The sequence below is a fragment of the Castor canadensis genome, chromosome 5 (genome assembly GCF_047511655.1).
Source record: "Castor canadensis chromosome 5, mCasCan1.hap1v2, whole genome shotgun sequence".
Taxonomy (NCBI): domain Eukaryota; kingdom Metazoa; phylum Chordata; class Mammalia; order Rodentia; family Castoridae; genus Castor; species Castor canadensis.
In genome coordinates this window covers 41834661-41850519 of record NC_133390.1, presented here as the reverse complement: position 1 = coordinate 41850519, position 15859 = coordinate 41834661, and the positions used below count along the sequence as shown (strand labels likewise).

Genomic DNA, 15859 nt, shown 5'->3' with positions numbered 1-15859 from the left:
CTCTATATTTTAAAGTTCTTGATACATGATTCTCATCTTTATGTTTTTCTGCCTTGACAAAGTAGTTTCTTAACTTGTATTATGATGGCCTATAATAAAAGATTAAGTACATTACTATATCTGAAATACCAGTACAATTTCTGTTTAAACCGATTCAGTTTTTAATTTGTATTTGATGAAAGCTTTGTTACTAACTGCAATCTCCTTTTCTTTCTGGCCATATTTTTGCCTAACTTTTTTTTGTAAACTCGATCAAACTGATTTCATCTTGCCAAATATTCACCATCTATTTCCTGCCATTATATAGACATGCATCAAATATATTACTTCTACTTAGTCTTACAGAAAATTCAGAATGCTGTGGTATTTCATTTGATTCATTTTCATAAGATATTTGAAATTGAAATTGTAGTGAAAAATCCTAGAAGTCTAGTGAAACAAAACTTGTAGCAAAACAAGAAGTCATGACATATCTTTAATGAAGGAACTCAAGATTCAAATTTTAGGTTTCATCTTTGGGAGTCAATGATAGCCAAAAAAAAAATACTCCTTATAGATAGTCATTGAATTCCAGAATTTTTAATATCAACTTCAAATTATAAGTAAAGTTTGCTTTATAGAAAACTTTATTGAAACAAAACAACTTTTAGAACCACTAAATGAATTTCTAAAAGGAAAAGTATTATATACATCCTAGAATACCTTCTCACTAAAAGTTTCTTAAAATAAAACATGGAAAATATACTGCCAAAAGAAACAATTAGAATAACATAAAATGATAGCCATCATTAATCTAGTACTGCTCTTTTCCAGTTCCTACTAAGAAGGGCCATTCTAGGTCCCTTTTACAATGTACCAAACAAGTTTTGGTGCCATATTGAGATGCACCCAAATAAATTCTACTGCTCTAATCAAACATGGATTAGGATTACAAACTTTTTAGCTTTGTCCTAAAGCACTAGTTAGAAACTTCCACTCATATTTCATATCCAATTGCCACAGGGGAAAATGATATAAAGTATATAAACAAACTATGCACTTAACTTCTGGTTTCAATTTAATTCCTCACCAAGTGCCTTTTAGTTTTCAAGAGGGCAATGCAAGTCTTTAAAACATTAAGTTGCAGTGCTCTTATGTGTTTTGTTATTTTGTTTGCTTATAAGATTATCTGCATGTTTTTATTTGAGGCTTTTATGGTTTAAAAATTTGGCGTAAAGGTATTCACTAAACATTACTTTTTGTTAATGTTATAAATGGCTAGTTTTAAGGAAAAACAAGAGTTACATAACCACTTCCTAGCTGCAACAGGATTTGTCGGGTTTACTGAGAGCAGCTTGAAGATAGATGCATTTAATAAATGTACAATTTAAGAATATGACTCAAACTAGTTATTGGACTTTCTTTAATTAGGACTAAATAATAACCTTCAAGAAGATAATAATAAAAAGATAGCTAGGTGAATATTCAGATAGTTTCTTACATATTTGGCAGTCTTTTTCAGGATCTTTGAAAGTCATGAAGATAAAAATATATCTAATTCAAGACTGGTCACATGACTCATTACCTGTAATCCCACTTACTTTAGAGGTAGCAATTAGGATTGACAGTATCATGGTTCCTGGGGAAAAATTTACAAAGAGATCTTGTGTCAACAAATATGCTTAGCATGATGCTATGCCTTTGATTTCAGGTACATGGAAAACATAAATAGGCAGATTGGTGTCCAGAACAGCTCAGTTAGAAAGCACAAGACCCTATCGGAAAATAATTGAAGCAAAAAGGGCTGTTGATATGGCTCAAGTGGTGCAGCCCTTACCTCTCAAGCACAAGGCTCTGTGCCCCAGGAAAACTCTGCAATATGTATGTATAATTCTATCTATACCAACAGAGCTCTTGTGATAGAAATTGGGCAGCAGGAATTTAACTGACCACATTGAGCAAACACTGTATTCTGATTGGCTGGCTGGAATATACTCCATAGAGCGTGTGCTATTTGCAAGAAATCATGAAAAAGATAGTAGGAGCTGGCCAGAAGATCAACATGAAAAGATAAACAATTATGTAAAGAAATGTGACAAGTACTGTTGTTTTTTTTTACCTATTATCAATATCCTGATTCCTTCTTGCTAATAGAATTCTGATTCTGTTCAGAACTGTACCCAGATTTTATTAAAACTAGGAATGAGTGGCCAAAATTATGGCCAAAAACATGACCAAGGAAATAGACAAATCTAATAAAAGTCACCAGCATACTTTTTTCTTTTCTACCAAGATGGACAAGTGCAACTGACAGCACTATTTCTATATGATTCTAGCCTTGAAAATGAATAGTATATCTCAAATTATAGCAGTTTACATGTGACAATGAGTTAGAGGTCCAGAAAATCATAGAATGTATGTAGTGTCTCTGAAGAGTTGCCAAGAACCTATCTCAAAATTTCTTACGATGTCAGAAAGGTAACACCCTGCTTAAGTCACTATAGCCAAGATTTCTTTTACTTACAGTAGAGCATATTCTTAGGTGACAAAAACAGAATTCTGTTGAGATATACTAATTAGGAAGAATCATAACCTTAACGGAGCTAAAAAGATCTTAAGAAATCACATTAACCAGTGTGTGTGATGCTCCAGGGTACTGAAGTCCAGAAAGCTAAGTGACCCATAGTTGGGGACAGGCTCTGTATTTTCTGATAAATAACTGATAGGCTCTAACCACCAGTTTCCAGGCATTTGTTGAATGACAAACATGTAAAATATTCAGGATCCTACAATAGCAGTTTAATATATCCTGACACTTGCTGAAAGATTTTCATTGGTGCAATCTCAATTAAATCTTACAATAATACTGCAATAAAGATAGATATTAATCTGCTTAGTTGGTAGTTAGAAAATTCAAGTACAAGCAGAAAGAACAGTATTATTGTGATAAATTCAGTAGTATGGTTTCAATAAGAAAGAGATTGTTCAGGTTTTGATTTTAGGCAAATCAATCATTAGGAGCAAATTACTCGCTAAAAACATGAAGTTTTTGCTACCAATTCTAAATATTTGACACAACATTTTATGATAGTCATCTAAAATTATTTAATTCTTCACAATGCAAGTTTTTTGTCATCTATTTTAAGTAAGAAACCATTTCAGAAAGGCTAATGATGTCTTATACGTGTGTCCCTTCAGAGTTTTGTATGCATTGATGTCTAAGATATGGACACATGGGCAAGTGTGTTGTTTGTTGGATGGGCAGGTGTTTGCCAGTTTCAAGAATAGGGGCAAGTATATAGGTAAATTCTCCCTTTCTCATAATATGTAGGATGTCTGAACTTTCCAGTGACACTGTCTAATATACTTGAAAATATGACTAAAGAATATATCTTTCCTAATGAAATTATTACTATGTGGGAAACACTGCAAATGCATAAAGAAATGGTCTTATATAATTTGAATTATTTATATGACAAGATCAGTTTCATCCCATTAGTAAATTATCTCCCTCCTTTGCAGTGAATCAACTAGTGTTTAAGTACCTATTATGCTTCTTCATCCTTGAAAAATCCTCATGGCGGTATTGGCAACTTTACCTCTCAACGGTAAGCATGCTTATATTTTATTATTTCTGCTTATAATAGCAAAAACAATGATTATATTTTGAAAGTATCTGATTATTTTCTGTCAATGTAAAACTAATGATAAAACAATCTGCACATTTCTCTCATTTAAGTATTGTTTTAGATGCTTAAAAGGGTACGAGTGAAGAAAGTGAGGAATGTTTGGCAAAGAGTGGAAGGAAATGTGTTAACATGTTTTCTTTTCTTTTTCATTCCTCAAAAAAGACTATAAAAGAAAATAATAGACAAGAATAATAAAAAGATGAATACAATTTCAGATTTATGCAATAGCAGTTTTTAAATAAAAAGTTCTACCTTTTCTCTGGTGTATATCAACTACTAACATTTGATTGCACACATATTCAAAACTTGTTGCCAAAATTACAGAGTTCTGACTCACATCTTCCTTTAGGTATTATAGTAGTAAAAGTTCTTATCACTTAAATACTGGTTAAAGAAAGTATATATGTATTTCAACTCCTGGTTAATAAAGCCAGAGAGTGATTAAACAAATTAAACTAGTATAAGTGGTGGGAAAGTGGCACTTTTTTTTTTACCCAAGAGATAGTTTCTTCACTTATAAAAATTTTAAATCAATTAAGTGTGGCAGGAGCTCTCATCTTTAATTTTATATTGATCACCAATGTAGGATCATACATGAGTTTTTGATGAATAAGTATTAAAAATGAGATACAGCATACCTCCTCAAGTCCTATGAATACTGTCACGGATTTTCTAAAATTTGGACTTGTTCATATTTGCATTCACTTCTACATTATTCTCACTAAAGTAGTCCTTGCTTTTTCCTCTTTTTATATCAATACTTCAATGTGTTTCTTATATGTTAGAGAAAAAGCAGTAGCAGAAAGGGAGAGGATGGAGAAAATGCAAGTTTTGATCTAGTCTTTTATACTAACTAGGTGTTCTGTGGAATTCACTGATGAGGTTTCTTCATACTTTAGTGAGGTTCTTGGGATAGTGACTTCCTCTTCCTGTGTATTATGTATTCCAAGAGAAGATCTTAAGCAATATAGAGATGTGAGCTATTTCCTGTTAATCTTATATGCCATGTATTTGGCACATGTCTAGCACCCAGCAGGTGATGATATACATTAAGCGTATGAATAATTTGCAACTGGTTTAAAATATAGCTGATATTGACTAATTTGTCTCTAGAGTCTTACCAGTCTAGATACTTTAAAATATTAAAATTTTGTGTTACCAAATTTGTAAGATTGCTAAAATATTCTAAATAGGAATAAAATGTATCTTTGCATTTATCATTGCTGTAAGGATTAAAATTAGTCATCAAAAATGTATAATCACATACGGAAACTAAATAAGTAAAATAAGCTCTTTCCTTAATTAAAAGAAATGTATTTGAAAATGAAGTGACAGATTTTTCAGTACTTTCCTATGGCTAAAGGAATGGAAAGATAAATTGACTATCAAACAAATAATTCCCTAGAATTGAAATTTAACTCCATGAATAACCTAGGAAACCTCTACTTACCAAATTACTTTTCCAAAACTGTACATTTTCACTACATAGAATAAATAGAAGTTTGAATATAAAGAAAAAATCAAATTTTATGAAAATAAATAAAATGATATTAACTATTTCAAGTATAAAAATATAAGATATGTTTATTCTCTTTTAATTACATAGAAAATTAGTACAATATTGATAACAGAATATTTTGAAAGAATGAATTCTCATTCTGTTGGTTTATAGTAACAATTTATTTGCCTTTTTCTTGCTAATCTTGCCTTTAATTCTTTTATTCTCACTACTGAGGTCCTGAGAGTATGACTGCTCATTTATTCAGCAAACCCCAGAACTTACTGAAAAAACCCAAGACGAGCCACAGAGGAACAAATAGGAAGAGGCCTTTGCCAAGTGTTAATTGGCCATTGAGAAACACTAAAATTTGAATAAGATATTAGAAGGAAGCCAACAAAATACCAATTGGTAGTTGATGATTTAGAAATATTTTAGGAACTTGCTGATTCCATAATTATGACAGAGAAACAATAAAATAGGAACTAAATACTGTGGGTCCATTGGGAGGGGGTAAAATAATAAACTGCCAGCTTTGGAAAGTAAGAAAAGTATGAAATAAGGACAATTAAGAGTCTGGCCTATTCGGTGAATAATAATTATAGAAGAGCTTCAGGATAGAATCTTGGCCTCTTTCCCAAAGCACATTGCACACTTTTTCTCCAGGTTGTAATTGATGGGTTTGAGCTGCTGATACAGACAATGGGTAAAGTTACCATAGTGAAAGAAAAACAAATGGACTTAGAAAACCATGGTGGCTACTGTTGAAAGAAAGTAGACAGCCTTTCAATTGCAAAGCGAATTTTGTCTCCAGTTGACTAATGTGGTTGACTTTTAGAAGAAACATGGTCTTAATTAAGGGTTAAAAGGCTCATTTCAATTTGAATTAACTTTAAATTAAAAAATAAAGCTGTTGGTAAATAGAGCTTGTTTAGTATTCAGAACTTAGATCCTACACACAAGGCTATATTACCAATTCCCAGCCATAAACACAAAGTAATGACCAGAACCAGCACTGACTAAACAGATGATTTCCTGGCCTTGTAATTACAGGCCTGACAGGGTCTATTTGCTGGTACAAGGTCAAAGCCACTGTTTATTCCCAAAATGAGCTGCACTCCACAATCTTACAGGAACTCTATTCTTTGCCGTCTGAATAGAGGTACAATGCTTTGAGGCGAGGGTAAGGCATTTCAATACACTGGAAGTGGCTACGTTCAGTCATTAAACCCTGCCTGCAATGTGCAGCATTTACAAAGTGATCAAGTGTTTCCTTCTTGTGTTCCTTCCTCTGTTCAATAAAAAAGACCCAAGGCAAAGTGCCACCATACCACTAAACACAGTGGAACAATCACAATCTGGAATGGCTCAACCATAGCTTAGTAACAAGACTTTATTGTGTTGGTTGTTGTCCCATCAGATTTAGCAAGACAGGTGCCAGTAACCCTAAAATTTTTCCTGCGTAATTAACCATGAGGAGAAAGTTAACATAGTCCCTTGTTCTAGAACCTGGTGGTTTGCCAGGTTTTTGGTTGTCCTGTTTCAAGGAAGAACTGTATGCCTAAGTGTGGCACCAATAGTTTTAAATTCTTTGTTATCATAAAATGAGATTCATTAATAGTAATATGTACATAATAATATAATAAGCAGGGAGAGAGAGAGATGTAGAAGAAGAAAGGAAAATCCTTCTTATGAGATGTTATGGTGAATGTCATGCTTATGAAACATCACATCAGGATGTCACCTAGATTAGTATTTTTGAGATACAAATACTTGAAAACCTTAGATGCTAAATTTAAAATTTCATTTGTATACAAATACACAAAGAACAATTAAGTCCTATGTATGGTCATCTACACAAAGATATATAGGTAATGATACTTATAATATTGGTAAATTAGCAAAAATTCTTTACATATGAAAAGTAGTTAAATAATGGTACATTCATATATTTTCATTAATAAATTATGCATTTTTGTGAGGGTGTTAACATTTCTCCTGGAAAGATGCTCATAATGTTGCAGAAAAAAGTATAAAACAACGTATGAATAATCTGTTTTTTTCTTATCTGTATTGCTTATCTAATGATAGAGAAATCTTAAGGGCAAAATTAATGTGCATGAACAACAAGAATTAGAATATTTTAGTTGATGGATGTGGGTGTGTGCATATATACAGAGAAAGAGAGAAAGAGAGAGCTTTGGGTGCATGCCATGTATGTCTAATATCCATAATTAATTACAAATGTCATATATGTGGCTAAAATCTGAGCCAGACTGTCTGTGAAGACATTTATTTAGATGCACTAACATAGGCTGATCACAGCTTTCATTAGCACTTACTTCGATTATACTACACATCCTTATTCTTTTTCCTCCCTTTTCCTTACAAAATGGAACATAGAAAGAAATTACAGTTTGTTGCAACTTTTGCTACCCTGCTAGTGTGAATTTTGAACTCAAGTTATTATATCTCCACTTGGGAAAAGTTATACAAAAAATAGTACAATATTTTAAATCGAGAAATTAAATGAAAATCTATCAAATGTGGAAAGAACAGAGGAAAAACAGATAATGTTTTGTGAATGCAGCAAGACACAATGCAGGAATATTTGCTCTGTTAGCTCCATTGTTAGTTATCCACTGTCCAAAGAAACTCATCATCTGGCGATTTGGGGAATGTTACCATCATTGTATTTTATCAGAAGTTCTTTAAACAGGAATTATTCTTTAGATGGATTCATATGAAATTGTCAATTTATGCTCTGAGAAACAACTCTTCAGCTTGTAAATTTATACCTCAAATTTTATATAATCCCATAAATTTTCTACTTCATTTTTTGATTTTAGTAAAATAACTCAAATTATATTATGGTTTAAAAGGCAATGGATTTTAAGAAAACCTATCATGTATAATTTTTTCAGTTTAGCATTTGCTTTATTATAACATAAGATTGTCAGCTAGGAGAGGTATACAATTAAAAAATATTCAATAATTGCTTTAAATTACTTCATGCCTAAGCCATTTATAAGGTAACAGAAATACAAATTCAGCTAGTGCAATTCCAGGGCCATTTTTTTCATGTATTTTTGTGCTTATAAGCTCTTGTTTCAAAAAGAAAAGAGATTTCTAATTCAGATATTTTGAAACTGATTCTCTAAATGGAGAAGAACATATTTCACAAAGAAAACACTTTTTTTAAACTTTGCAAATAAATGCCCAAGCAATTAACAAAATTGGAGCTGACTGAGCCTTTTAAAAAACTTAACTCAATTTTTTGAACCTATTGAAGGAGCTATAGATGTTAATAATTGCATAAATAGCTCATTTATATATACTATTTCAATTTCATGTACAATGAGTTCTGCCTTATTTCTGAGAAAATTCATGGTCCTATTTGGATAAAATACAAAGGCTTTTCTTTTTTTTTTATTTTTCTTTTTTTTTATTATTCATATGTGCACACAAGGCTTGGGTCATTTCTCCCCCCTGCCCCCACCCACTCTGTCCCCTCCCTCTCCCTCCTACCCCCTCAATACCCAGCAGAAACTATTTTGCCCTTATTTCTAATTTTGTTGTAGACAGAGTATAAGCCATAATAGGAAGGAACAAGGGTTTTTGCTGGTTGAGATAAGGATAGCTATACAGGGAGTTGACTCACATTAATTTCCTGTGTATGTGTGTTACAAAGGCAAACTTGTCTCTGCAACACTTCAAATTTGTTTGCTCAGCTATAAATGCATCACTTCCTTCTCAAATTAAGGTGGAAAGAAATTTCTCATTCCTACAGAAGAATGTCGTGGGCAGGTGCCACAGTACTTACTAGTGTTATAAAATAAAATATCCCAAGACTTTAAGGTCTACTTTGAACAGACTCACATTCCTTGGAGTAGCTAATTTCAACATGGAGATGAACATTTTTTCTTCCTATTATGACTATATAATTTTAGAGTTTAACCTTCGACTAGGGCGATTCCTTGTAATAAAAGAATAAGAAGATTAAATTCATCTAAGTTCAGGAGAAAATTAAAAAGAAGAAAGAATAGGAGAAATATGAGAAAATGTTACAGAAGAAACTAAATTATATCACATAGTTTGCAAACACATCTCACTCTTGTGATACAAATGATTGGGACACCTAGGAATTGGAACATAGGGAATAGGAAGGTGTCTGCTGCTTTTGTTCACTTTATGTGGTTATTTTACATAATCTTGAACTTGGTTATCAGTATTCAAGGGTTGTCACTCTAGCAGGAACTGGGGAGAGAGAGACACAAAATAGTCTATCTACATATGTGTTAAGGCAGACAGGTTTGGATTATGTGATCATGTATATTTGTTGATGTATAAATTTGTGTTTCTCTAATCTAACTCACCACTCTGCTTCAGGGTGATGAAAACTATATTCTGTTAATCCTTTGAATTTATAGTTTTAGAATTTTGTTGATTGACTTGAGAAATTCATTTTAATTATTTACCTTCTTTTCATAGTCTTCAAATTAAGGGGTTTGGATCCTTATATGAAGCTGAGAGAGGCAAAGGATTGGGAAGGAAAGGAGAAAGAGAGGTCCCTCTCTTTCATCTTATCCCAACATCATTTTGTGTATGTATGTATGCGTGTGTTCTACTGGGGTTTGAACTTACAGCTTTGAGCTAGGCAAGTACTCTACTGGTTGGACCACACTTCAGTCTTTTTTGCTTTAGTTTGTTTTTGATGGGGTCTATACTTTTTCCTGAGCAGGTGTGGGACCCTAATCCTCCTATCTCTGTTTCTTAAGTAGCTGAACCACCATGCTAGCCTGCATCACAAATTTTGGTTTTGTTGAAAATTTGGGTAGATTGGTTACATAGTTTGCACCACCCTCCCCAGACCTATTTATCTGGAGGGAACAGTTGTCACCTCCATGTAGTATAATAAATAACATTTAATGAAAATAAATGCTCCAAGCTTAGCATTGCACTTGGTTTTACCTTTGTACTTAAAACAGTCGTATGATACTATTTTTTGAGAAAATTGAAGTTTAAAGATATAATGTTTATTGGCTGTTTGTTTCACTATTAAGTATTATAACCTGAAATTAAACTTGTCTCCAATGACTTCCAAGACACAGACACTTAAGCATCCAGTTTCTTCTATACCTATTAAATTTCAGCATGGTAAATAATGTATTAGTAAATGAGCCACCACTGTAAAAATATGTAACAGATGTATATGAGGTGGGAGTACAATGATAGACAAATCTTCCAAGGCACACATGGAAACTGACTACTTAATTACATCCCAGTAACTGTTAACTCCTTAGTAGTTTTTTCAACAATATCTCTGGCTTCTAACCAAGTGAATGGCTACAATAATTTTAGCCACTCTTAACTGATGGAGGCCTAATGGAAAGGTATTTGTGGACTGTATTTCTTTGTGGAGAAATCTGCCTACTTGCCATAGAATGAATGGTCTACCTTCTTTGTGTTATCAGCTGAAACAAGAAACTTTATTGTGGAATGGGAAAAATAACTGATGGAGGCCTAATGGAAAGGTATTTGTGGACTGTATTTCTTTGTGGAGAAATCTGCCTACTTGCCATAGAATGAATGGTCTACCTTCTTTGTGTTATCAGCTGAAACAAGAAACTTTATTGTGGAATGGGAAAAATACCATAAATACTTTATAATCTCAAACTCAAAGGATGAGCTCTCTGTATTCCTTCAGTGGTTTAGACAGTAAGCAATCTCCAGTAACCTAGGAATATATTCAACTTCATTATGTAATTGATAGATGATTTATTCATTAAATCATACCATTGTAGTTAGAATTCTTCAAAATGTCTATTGAAGAGAAAAGGATATCAACAAATGAGAGAAAATAGCATTTCTTCAAAACTTTGAAACAGATTTGATGCACTTAAGAAAAGATTACCAGAAAAGCCTTTAGCATTAACCCAGTTTGTACTCATTACTCTGATTATAACTGCCCCAAAAAGGCAAGGGCTGGAGCTGTAGCTCAGTGGTAAAGTCCTCATGTAGCATGTACAAATCCCTGAGATTGATATTCAGCACTACAATCACAAAGCTAAACAACAACAAAACTCATATAAAACACATTCTGTTCTTTGAAACTCAATTCCTATTGTGTGACTGCAATATGACAGATGAGATACTGAGCACTTCATGGGCAGCCTTTTTTTTATCTTTATTTCTTTGTCTCATACCAGAATGATTGGCTTGTATAAAGGCAACCAATAAGATTAAAGGAAGAATGGAAGTGTCTCCAGTCTCTCCCATTATCATATGTCCAATTACTAGGTTCAGCCAACCATAGATCTCTTACCAGACACAGTTTCCCCTTAAAGAATCAATCTCATACTATGAATCAATCATGAAGTTTCACAATGGAATAACAGAAAGAAGAAAAAAAAGTTTTAAAAAATATTTACATATTCCATTAGCTGCTAAATATTTTACATATGTAATATGTAAAATTTATACAATGATATATAATTAACAATAATAACTCATATTTTAAAATTAGAAATGAGAATTCTCAGTTTCTTCTAAATATTTAAAAAAAAATCTTGATGTCAGAGTAAATATCTCCAAGACAAAAGAAAACATGAACTATATTAGCTAAAGAAACTTTTTAACTCAAAATTAACTTCTTAAATAACTTTAGAAAAGAAAAAGAGTAAATGAATTTCCTACTGAAATAAATATTAATATTTATGGTTTGTGTGGTGTCTCACCTTAAAACAAAGGCTGTTATTTTCTGTGACATGTACAAACTGCTACAGATTTTATGTAATATGTAAAATGAAAAAGAAAAAAGTAGAAGGCAGAGTATTTGGATAAAAGCAAGAAAAAATTGGACAATATATGAAAGTGAAAGAAAAAGAATATGGCTGGAAAAGAGGATATGTGAGCCTTAAATTAACCTGGGGAAGCACGGGTACAAATTAAGCCATGAATACCTGGGAAATTATATGTTAAGTAAAGGCTTATTTTTATATATTAAATGTTGTGAGAAATCATAAATGCACTGAGTGAAGGATGCAACAGAGAGGAGAACAGTCCAAATTAAAGACCTGTGGCATAGGTAGAGAAGTGAATATGCATATCAAAAGAGCTGTACTCATTTTAGATACATTTTATAGAAAACATTGGTAAGTCTAGGAGTTACAGTGGATGAACAAAGTAAGGTGAAGACTAACATATTTTTTAAAAAGGTAGCCATGTGAAGTGACAGATGTGTTAACTTACCTGATGGTGACACCTTTCGCCATCAATATATAAAATTTATTTATCAGTTTTAGTTTAATAAAGCTGTCGAAAATAACTCTGTATAAGCTATGGAGAAAAACCATAGATGGCAGTTCTTTGGGAATCTGGGTACTATTTCTGATTTTCAAAGTTCATGAATGAGTGGATACATGAGTAAGGACACAGGAGTTATATTTTGGGTATGTTACTTTGAGTCAGCCAGCTGGACATGCCAGGGAAACATTTGCTGCAGTAAATTCTGTGTATTTATAGTCTTTGTACTATAAAAAAGAATAAAACAAACTGATTCTAGTATTTTCATGTGACAGAAAATGCCATAGTTAGTTTGTTTGTTTTGCCACATAAGCTTTTGTTTACTGACACCAAATAAAGTTTGGTTACCAAAATTTTGGATTTTCAGACAAGCAAACATGATTAAACCATATAGAGGTTTTTATGTAAAAAGTAATTCAGAAAGATATTACTGGAAAATCATTCACATTACTACCACCTTAGAAAAAAACAAAGGGTCTTTGTTGAGTTGGGTGATTTATCTTAGAATATGGTGATAGTTAAACCAGAATATTGATTTTTATTTCCATATGAGTCAGAAATTTAGCTTCAAATATAGAATACTTATATTTCCATAGACTTTATCAAAAGGTCTTTTTTGTTTTTATCCCTAGTTATATACTATTTATGGTGAAGTAGAGAGAGATATTATGAACAAATCAAGAATGTATCATCATTATTGGATTAACAATTTAAAGTGAAATGTCAATGTTGATAAATTATCAGGACATATTACTTTGATGGTTGTATTGTAAATATTAATAGAACAGGTTCAAACTACTCAGTTTCATATCATGACTCTGTCACATTTTATCTACATAACTTGTTCAGTTACAGAGTGTCTTCATGCTTCACATATTTTGTCCATATAATGGGGACAGTAAAAGCACCCTAATAGGATTTTGTGAGAATTAAATGTGATTGTAAATCTCAAATACTAAGTATACATATTTATCTAAGTAATTATTTGAATGCTATGTACAAACATTTCTATAATCTATGACATAACTTAGTTCACTAATATATTTGAGCAATCTTAAACCACATTTACCTTTTCTTAGTTTTCTCCTTCCTGAGATTCATAAAGCATTATACTAGCATCAATGTGTTTTCAAATTGCTCTTGCATACAATACACAAAAATAGATCACAAAGCAGCATTCTCTTTTCTAAGTCTGTTGTTGATATGTAGGTGACAAATTCTTTGCTTCACCCAATAACTCCAACCATTATTTTGTGACCCATGAAACTTTTATAGATAAATTATGTCTGCATATTTTCTTTCTAAAAACAGACATATTAGAGCAGTTTGTGTTCTTGGTTGATATGTTAGTACATCTGGTCATACATAACTCAGTAATGCTTTTACTGTCTTCTGAAATCCTTGCATTTACTTGTGGAAGGACCAAAGCTGAATGGGTCCACTCAAGGGTAATTGAAATGATTACCTCTGACTTTATAGCTAAAGCCTCTGCTTCTTTGTATAGCTTCACTCCCCCAACTCTTTATGACAATTTTTTTTTTTACTTTTATTTCTGAAGCTGCCACATACACTAGTAAACACTTCCAATCTTGGCTGGCTTCCTTCCATATCTTGTCTTCACTTGTGGAAGGAGCCTTCTTTTACTGAACAGCAAAACATATATGACTTTGAAATTCTTTAGTTTTCTCAGCCTTATTTCTCAGTAACTACATACTTGTTGCTAAGGTGATACTGATCCTTTCAACTTTCAGCTACTTGTGTAAATGTGTACCATGTTGGCACTGACCAGTGTCTCCTCTGTCTGAGAGTTTTTCTGACAGTTAATGGGAAGTAAAAGGCTAGAGCTATTAGTGCAAATCCTAGAGGATAAGTGTCCAGATTAGGAAAACCACATTCACATATGGCAGTAATTGGCAGCCTCTTTTAGGTGATCATAGTATTATTTCTGAAGAATCAATGGATACTTGCATAATTCCTTGGTGCCAAATAGGAAAGTATCTTGAATAAGATAAGTATATATTACTTGTGTGTGTGTGTATTAGTAACTGTTTTTTAATAAACTTTTCCAATGAAGATTTGTTTGAATATGTGCCAAAATTTATATAATTTTATTAAAATTCTAGATATATTTATAGCAATTGAAACCTTCACAAATGTAAGAAATCAGACTTACTCTGCTATGAAAAGAAATATGTGTACACATTTAAATACTATAATTCCAGGAGCAAAAGCTCAGCTTTGTAAATGATTTCTATCAAGAAGCTTAACACCATTTATAGAATCATATTTTAACTCGACTTTCCCAGCCTCTTCATTTATTAAAAGTATTATAACATTCAGTTTGTTGTGGTTAATGCATGTATTAATTTAATATTTAGGAATTCAATTTTCTGTATAGTACATTTTTTCACTTCTATATCTGTTTCTATGTCTCTGCTAGCTTCTAAGATTGTTCTGTTCCCTTCTGCTTCTCTCTAACATCTTTCTGTTTGTTCACACTTAGTAAAGGAAGGTGTCTCAGACTTCTAAGCAATCAGCAAATGAGAAGTATATTGTGCTACTTCTAACGGCAGAGCATACGTTTGAGAAAAGTGTCATATTCACATATTCCAAACTTGATCTTATGAAGTGGTATAAGAGCATTTTTAGAGCAGAAAATATTTTAATTAATTTGAATTTGAACAGTAGGCACAGCCTTCTTATTCAAGTGTATCCTTTCATGTAGACTCAGATTGGGAAGTGGAAGACTGTGTTCTAGTCCTGATTGAAACTGTTTCACTAAGTACTATTTGACATTGTGGGAACTTTTTTCCCAGATCCCATAACCAGAGGGACTTGACACCAGGTCTTCCTTCATCCCATATGCTATTAAATTATGCTGACAGCACAAAATTTTAAGAGCAGCTAACAAATTATCTCTGGATCAACTTAACCAGGAATGCATGTGTTTTTGATAGTACTTGACTCCACATCTATATGTGGTTATAATGAAATGAACAGTGTCATATGACAAGGTAGTGATAATGAAAACAAAACAAGCAGTCACCTCTCTCCCTTCCAAAAACTATATTATCTGTCATTTCTTCCTTCATCAGTTATTGTAGGAATAAGATGACTTTTCAATAACTAAGATGAAACAGGTTCTGTTTCAGGAATCATTTTTCAATTTTACTTTATAGAAACATTTGTAACAATTATTCATAAGTATAAGTTATTAACTCACCTATGAATGCAATACTTTTAGTTAATAATAGCATGTTTGAATATTCCAAATATGAGTTTTAGCAGTTGCAAAAGATGTCCAAATATTTTTTGTGGTGCTGTATTCATTGCTAGTAACCTTGTAACTAATTTTTGCTTATCAAAATCTTAAATGGGCACATAATCA

At 32.3% G+C, this 15859-nt stretch overlaps 1 protein-coding gene across 2 annotated transcripts in view; it reads right to left on the bottom strand.

Moving 5' to 3' along the window:
• Epha3 (EPH receptor A3) overlaps positions 1-15859 on the bottom strand; it is a 343013-nt gene that overhangs the window by 121072 nt on the left and 206082 nt on the right. The gene's annotated exons all lie outside the window — the stretch shown is intronic.